Source organism: Arachis hypogaea, chromosome 10, assembly GCF_003086295.3.
Source record: "Arachis hypogaea cultivar Tifrunner chromosome 10, arahy.Tifrunner.gnm2.J5K5, whole genome shotgun sequence".
NCBI lineage: Eukaryota > Viridiplantae > Streptophyta > Magnoliopsida > Fabales > Fabaceae > Arachis > Arachis hypogaea.
Window position 1 is genome coordinate 84,393,824 of NC_092045.1, and position 7,774 is coordinate 84,401,597.

The 7,774-nt window shown below is 38.7% G+C and overlaps 1 non-coding gene across 1 annotated transcript; it reads left to right on the forward strand.

The window, feature by feature from the left end:
- The first annotated feature begins 7,059 nt into the window (after positions 1–7,059).
- Positions 7,060–7,164, forward strand: LOC112719163 (small nucleolar RNA R71). Its single transcript, XR_003161477.1, has one exon. It is a non-coding gene; the product is annotated as a small nucleolar RNA R71 (small nucleolar RNA).
- The last annotated feature ends 610 nt before the right edge of the window (positions 7,165–7,774 follow it).

The following is a 7,774-nucleotide window of genomic DNA, read 5'->3' on the forward strand; positions in this document are numbered from 1 at the left end:
GAGAATCAATAATACTTTTCTAAGTTCCTGTTCCTCAAAAACTAATATACTGAACTCCAACATCAAATATGCACTGTTCAGATCATACATTCAGAATTAAAGATAATGCCACCACATCAAAGTAACTAGAACATGCATAATATATAACTCAAAATCTCATGCATTTTACTACTTCTTTTTCAAAAGATTTTTCTTTTAAGCTTAGTGGGCAATACATGAGACATCTTCTAACCATACAAATTTGGAAAATAAACTACTAGAGCGAGAAAATCTTAAGAGTGATCATGCAAGCCTAGAAAGGAAAACAGAAAATAGAATGAAATACTGAAAAATAGAAAGAAATGGAGAATGAAACTCAACCACCTCACTGCTAGTGACTGCTCAAGTTGTGCTCTTATGTGAAGATGATTCACCTCTCTTTGGTGCCATTGATGATAATATAAACCTAGAGCTCGCTCTGTAACACCAAACTTAAAAAGTTTGCTTGTCCCCAAGCAAAGAAAGCTTGGTCCCTTTTGGCATTAAACGCCAGGAATGTTTGCCATATTTTTGGAGCTACACGCCAAGCTTGACATTTAGTGCCAGAGCCTTCCTACTCCAGGACTCTCTGTTCTCCCTTCTGAGTCCTCCTGTTCCTGTGATGAGCGGATAATTTATACGCTTTTTGGCATTGTTTTTAGTATATTTTTAGTATATTTTAGCTAGTTTTTATTATATTTTTATTAGTTTTTATTTAAAATTCACTTTTCTGGGCTTTACTATGAGTTTGTGTGTTTTTTTGTGATTTCAGGTATTTTCTGGCTGAAATTGAGGGACCTGAGCAAAAATCTGATTCAGAGGCTGAAAAGGACTGCAGATGCTGTTGGATTCTGACCTCCCTACACTCGAAGTAGATTTTCTGGAGCTACAAAAGCCCAATTGGCGCGCTTTCAATTGCGTTGGAAAGTAGACATCCTGGGCTTTCCAGCAATAGATAATAGTCCATACTTTGCCCGAGATTTGATGGCCCAAACCGGTGTTCCAAATCAGCTCAAGACTGCCCGACGTTTAACGCCGGAACTGGCACAGAAGTGGGAGTTTAACGCCCAAACTGGCACAAAAGCTGGCGTTTAACTCCAAGAAACGTCTCTACTCATAGAAGCTTCAATGCTCAGCCCAAGCACACACCAAGTGGGTCCGGAGGTGGATTTTTACGTCATTTACTCATATTTGTAAACCCTAAGCTACTAGTTCTCTATAAATAGGACCTTTTGCTATTGTATTTTGAATATTTTGATCAATTTAGATCTTAGGATCATCTTTGGATGTCTAGTTCTTAGATCATGGGGGCTGGCCTCACGGCCATGCCTAGACCTTGTTCTTATGTATTTTCAACGGTGGAGTTTCTACACACCATAGATTAAGGTGTGGAGCTCTGCTGTATCTCGAGTATTAATGCAATTACTATTGTTCTTCTATTCAATTCAGCCTATTCTTATTCTAAGATATCATTTGTTCCTCAACTTGATGAATGTGATGATCCGTGACACTCATCATCATTCTCACCTATGAACGTGTGCCTGACAACCACCTCCGTTCTACCTTAGATTGAGTGGATATCTCTTGGATTCCTTAATCAGAATCTTCGTGGTATAAGCTAGAATTGATGGCAGCATTCTTGAGAATCCGGAAGGTCTAAACATTGTCTGTGGTATTCTGAGTAGGATTCAAGGATTGAATGACTGTGACGAGCTTCAAACTCGCGATTGTGGGGCGTTAGTGACAGACGCAAAAGAATCACTGGATTCTATTCCGACATGATCGAGAACCGACAGATGAATAGCCGTTCTGTGACAGAGCGTGTTGAACATTTTCACTGAGAGGACGGGACTGTAGCCATTGACAACGGTGATGCCCAACATACAGCTTGCCATGGAAAGGAGTAAGAAGGATTGGATGAAGACAGTAGGAAAGCAGAGAGACGGAAGGGACAAAGCACCTCCATACGCTTATCTAAAATTCTCACCAATGAATTACATAAGTATCTCTATCTTTATTTTATGTTTTATTTATCTTTTAATCATTAATCCTCCATAACCATTTGAATCCGCCTGACTGAGATTTACAAGATGACCATAGCTTGCTTCATACCAACAATCTTCGTGGGATCGACCCTTACTCGCGTAAGGTTTATTACTTGGACGACCCAGTGCACTTGCTGGTTAGTTGTGCGAAGTTGTGATAAAGAGTTGAGATTGCAATTGAGCGTACCATGTTGATGGCGCCACTGATGATCACAATTTCATGCACGACCCTGTTTTAAGTACTGTGCATTATCAGAAACATTAGAAAAGCTAGGAAAACTATGAATATCAATAACAGTTAAAAATTTACTAAAGGAAACTCAAACAAAAGAAAACTGAAATCAAAACAAAATTAAACTAAAGGATACTTATAGTTGGGTTGCCTCCCAACAAATGCTTCTTTACCGTCACTAGATTGACGGTCAGCTCCTTCAAGGAGGAAGATAGTCATATGGGCTTAGATCCTCACCCCTCACTGTGAGCTTCTTTCCTGTGCTATCATGGATCAAGTCAGTATGTTCAGGAGACAGGATCCTGTTCACAGTATGAGATAGGATTGGGCTTGCAATGAATACCATCCTTATCTCTAGTGAGAAGCCTTCTGTAGGGATCTTTTTATTTCTCCATCCCCTAGGAATCTTCCTCTTGGGACCTTCTTCTTTGGTGGATAGTGCACACCCACCACCAAACTTAAGTTTGGTGTTAGGGGGATTTGAATTGGTTCCAACCATGGGAGGATGCTTCAGAATTGTACTCTGCATGCAAGTACCTCCTTTGTCAGGGGGTAGTGGAGGTTCAAAAACGTTGAAAATCATGTAGTCCTCATATAACCTCAGCACCAATTTGCCTCTCTCAACATCTCTTTGTGCTCTTCCTATGGCTAGGAATGGTCTTCCTAGAATGATGGAGTCATCTGCATCCTCTCCTATGTCAAGTATTACAGAGTCTGCCGGGAGGAAGAACTCTCCAATCTTGACTAGCACGTTCTCCATTATCCCATATGCCTGTTTCAGAGACTTGTCAGTCATTTGCAAGGTTATCCTTATTTCTTGTGCTTCTTGGATTCCCAACTTCTTCATTACAGACAGAGGCATCAAATTTATACTTAAGCCAAGATCACACAGGGTTTTGTCAAAAGTGATCTTTCCAATAGTACATGAAATTTGAAAACTCCTTGGGTCTGGCATCTTCCTTGGCAGCGTATTCTGAATTAGTGCACTGCACTCCTTAGTCAGAACCTCTATTTTATCTCCCTTTAAGACCTTCTTTAGAGGGGGTAAGCTCTTCATGAGTGCAGTAGAGAGAGGCTTTTGCTCCAAAACTTCAGCAAAAGGAATATTGATTTACAGCTTCTTAGAGACTTCCAAGGACTATGAGTGGTGCTCATCCTTGGTCTCCTTTTAGGGCTTCTGAGGGTGTGGTACTTCAGGCTCCTGTTCCACCAATGGGGCGTGTAGCAATGTCTTTCCAATCTCTTCTTGAGCTTTTTTTTCTTTAATTCCTCAGCAACATACACCTCCTTATACTCGGTCTCCTTGATCAAGACCATAATTTCATCTTCCTTCAAGACCTTCTTCTTAGAGAGTATGCTTTTTATGAAGGCCTAATAGGAAGGCATCTCCTTCAACACCGCAGCAAAAGGAATATTATACAAGAACTAAATGAATTGCTCACCCTCGATATCCTCTTGTGACTTCTGATGGTTTACTTTAATACTCCCAAACTCTTCTGGTGTTTCTGTTTGCTCTAATTTTCCAGTAACTATAGCCTTGCACTCTTCTCTTGGGGGCAGGCTCTGTGTCACTAGGAAGAGTGAGGGGTTTCTGAAGTCGCTGAGGGTATGATAATTTGGCTTTGTACTCCGGGGCCTTGGGTAATGTAGGATGAGTGTCCAAAGTGACTGGAAAAGAGTTGTTAAGGTGCCTGGGGGAACATCTTTTGAATTGAAGTCTATTGCCCCCTCTCTGGGCATTCAACGTCTACTCTGCTCCCCCTGGATGTTCTACTTCCATTCTGCCCCCTCTTGGGCGTTCTACTCCCATGTTGCACCCTTCTGGGCGTTTTACTTTCTTGGTGGTGTCCTTTGCTGCTGTAATTTCACTCTTAAGTGTCTCTTTTTCATCTTGTGCTTCATTGTTCTGATGTTAAGTATTCAAGGTCTTTCCACTCCTCAATTGAATAGCCTGGCATTTCTCTCTTATCTGCTCAGATATTCGCTGATTTCTCTGGCTTATTTGCATCTCTAGATTTCTAATGGAGGCTTTAATTTCCTACAAAAAGCTTTGTTGGATATTTACAAGTTCTGCAATCATGGATGCTAGGTCAGGGGTACTCTGAGGTTGTGGAGGTTGTGGAGGAAAGTTGTTGATTAGATTTTGACCAAAGCCTCCCTGAAAGTTGCTGGCATAATTAGGTTGCTGACCCTGGGGTTGCTCTCTCCACCCAAAGCTTGAATGATTCCTCCACCCTTGATTAAAAGTCCACGAATAAGGGGTATCATATGGGTTTCTGGAGAAATTTTTCATGTAATTAACCTGCTCAAGTATTCACTGGTCATAGTTGTCAGTTTCACTTTGAGGGAATTCACCACTCATATCACAAGAAGCATTTGGAGGAGTACTGTGAACCTTAGCAACTTAACTCTGCATGCTTCTCAATTATTGAGTGAGAAGACTTATTTGATGCAACATAAGCTCGTTCTGAGCATGAATTGTATCTGCAGCATACACCTTCAAGACTCCTTCCTGTTTTTGCTCACACACAGACAAAAAATAAAGAAAAGTGAGAATTTCTATGTCAGAGTGTAGAGAGTTCCCAGTGAGGTATCATAAAAAAATAAATACAATAAATTAAAACAAGCAACTAACTAAGACTTTCGAAAATAGGAATGAGAAAATAACTTCAAATTTTTGAAAAAAATTAAAAGGAGAAAACACTAAAAGACACCAAACTTCAAATCGAAATTAAATGAAAATAAATAAATAAAACAAAATTTGAAATTAAATGAAAAGATAAATAAAAAATTGAAAATTTTAAAAGAAAAAAAAGCAAAAATCGAAAATTAAAAGAGAAAGTAGATGAACAAAATGAAAAACTTACCTAATCAAAGAGGCAAGACAACCGGTAGTTGTCAATCACAAACAATCCCCTGCAATGACACCAAAAACTTGGTGCGCGAAATTAGAACTCGCACAACTTAACCGGCAAGTGCACCGGGTCATCCAAGTAATACCTCAAGTGAGTGAGGGTCGATCCCACGAGGATTGTCAGACTGAGCAAGCAATGGTTGTCTTGTTGGACTTAGTCAGGCAAACAGTAAAAAGAGTTGTGTTGTTGTAAATGCATAAGATGATAAACAAGCAAGTAAAGAAGAGTAAGTAAAGGTTTGGTGTAAAACAATGATGAGAAAACGGTTATGGTTTCAGAGATGTTTACTTTTTCCGAATTAACAAGTAAAGGCGGGGGCCTCGGGAAGAGTTATCTTTTTCCTACAAACTATTTTAACAATGAATGGTTCATTCTATGGCAAACCATAAGTGATTAAACCCTAAACTCTTAGTGATTTGATCTCCTCTAATCCTCATCAAACGGCACTCTCACGGTCACTCAATTCCGATTAGAGTGTTAAGTTCAGAAAACTAGTTTAACACCACAAAAACCCTAATTACCCAAACCTAACAAGATTTTATGTCACATATCCCAATTAGTTTATGTAATTAGCAATTTAGGAGGAATTTGTTTTCAAGTTGTAGTTCAAGCGAGACAACTCTCTCGAGGATCACAAGAACTCAAGTAGAAAAGGGTCATACTCTCATTCCACCATGTTCATAAGATTAAGAACGAAAACAACACCTTAGAATTGAATCAAACATATATTAAAATAGAAGAATAATAATCTTAATCCATAGAAATAAACAGAGCTCCAAACCTTAACCAGGAGGTTTAGTTGCTCATACTTATAGAAAAATAGTATTGCCGTCTAATGACGCTTGATGCGATCCCCTTAGAAATGGTGCATCTTATTCTTTAAATACTAACCTAATAATAAATGCAATACCTAAAAAGATATTGTTTTTAATTAAAAATTACAATAAGAAAATAAAATAGGCTAAGAAGTGCTTAATCCACTTGAGAGGCACAAAAAGGAGTGATTCAAGCTGCTGCTAGCGTTTAACGTAAATAATGGGCATTAAACGCCCCAAAGGGGGTCAAAATTCATGTATGCTGAGGTCCCCTACTAGCATTCAGCACCGGATGGAAGTTTAGCACCAGTAGGGGGAAGTTTCTAGCGCTAGTTCTGTCCCTCTTGAGGGCTAAAGGCCAGGCTCGGTGTTTAATGCCAGTTTTGGCAGTGATTCCAGAATAAAAGTATAGACTATTATATATCTTTGAAAAGCTCTAGAAGTTGGCTTTTTAACGCCTTTGAGACTGCATCAATTGAATCTCTGTAGCTCAAGTTATGTCTGTTGAAATTCAAGGGGATCATGATTGACAACATCTACTATCCTTTCGTTGTTGTTGCACAAAACTCAGCCAAATTCACCTGAAATTTAGCTAAAATCATAAAAACATCAAAAATCTCAAATTTGCATCCAAAGATAATTTTTGCACTAAAATATAATAAAACATAATAAAATCTAACTAAAAACAACTAGAAAATGCTAGGAAAAAGGGTATAAGATGCTCACGCATCAATGACCACGTGACCCACTCGACCTACCTCTTCTATCTGTCGTCATGTCTACACAACAAATATAATACTAACACTAATCATAACACAACTAAATTCACCAACTCTAAACAAATTAATGCACTCAATACATTCATGACTCTTTTAGAAGAATACAAATATTGATTGTTGGTTACTATCTCAATTAATTATAAGGCTTCTTCAATTGTCTTTATGTGCGAAAATTCTCCAGCTGAGTAGTCCAATGAATTCCTTGAAGTAGGAGTGATCCCATCATAAAAAATTTGAAGTTGCACCCAATTAGCAAACATATCTGGGGGGCACTTTCTCAACATCTCTTTGTACCTCTCCCAAGCTTCATAAAGGGATTCTCCATCTTTCTGCACTAAAGTCTGGATATCATGTCTTGCCTTTTCCAACCTCTGTAGTGGAAAGAATTTGGTTAAGAACTTATTGACAAAATTATTCCATATTGTTATTCTCTCCTTAACTGTGTCACAAAGTTGTTTGCCTCTATAGTAGGAGCTACTATGTTGCTCCCACAATTCCCCATAGTGGCCTTAGTGAAAGACCCTAAACTCCTTTTAGAATTGACATTGGGATTGTTGTTGTTATTGTCTGCCATGTTGCTCTCTAGCTCTTCTTCAATTTTTTCTACTACCCTTTTGTTTCTAGCTTGCTTTCTCAATCGCCAGAGGGATTTTAGGATCAAACTAGAGAGGCTCTTCTTCTTAATTGTCCTACATAAACACAAAAAACACGAAGAAAAAGTGGAATTCTCTACGTCAAAGTGAAAGAAATTCCCAGTGAGGTAAATAACAAAAAGAAAAAAAGGGTCTAATCTAGGTAATCAATCAGCTGGTTTGTTGTTAATCTCAATTAATCCCCAGCAACAATGCCAAAAATTTGATGCAAAATTTTACAAAACCATAACTCGGCAAGTACACCGAATTGTATCAACTAATACCACGGTGAGTGGGTTATCGTTCCCACAGGGATTAACGGACTAAGCAAGATGGTT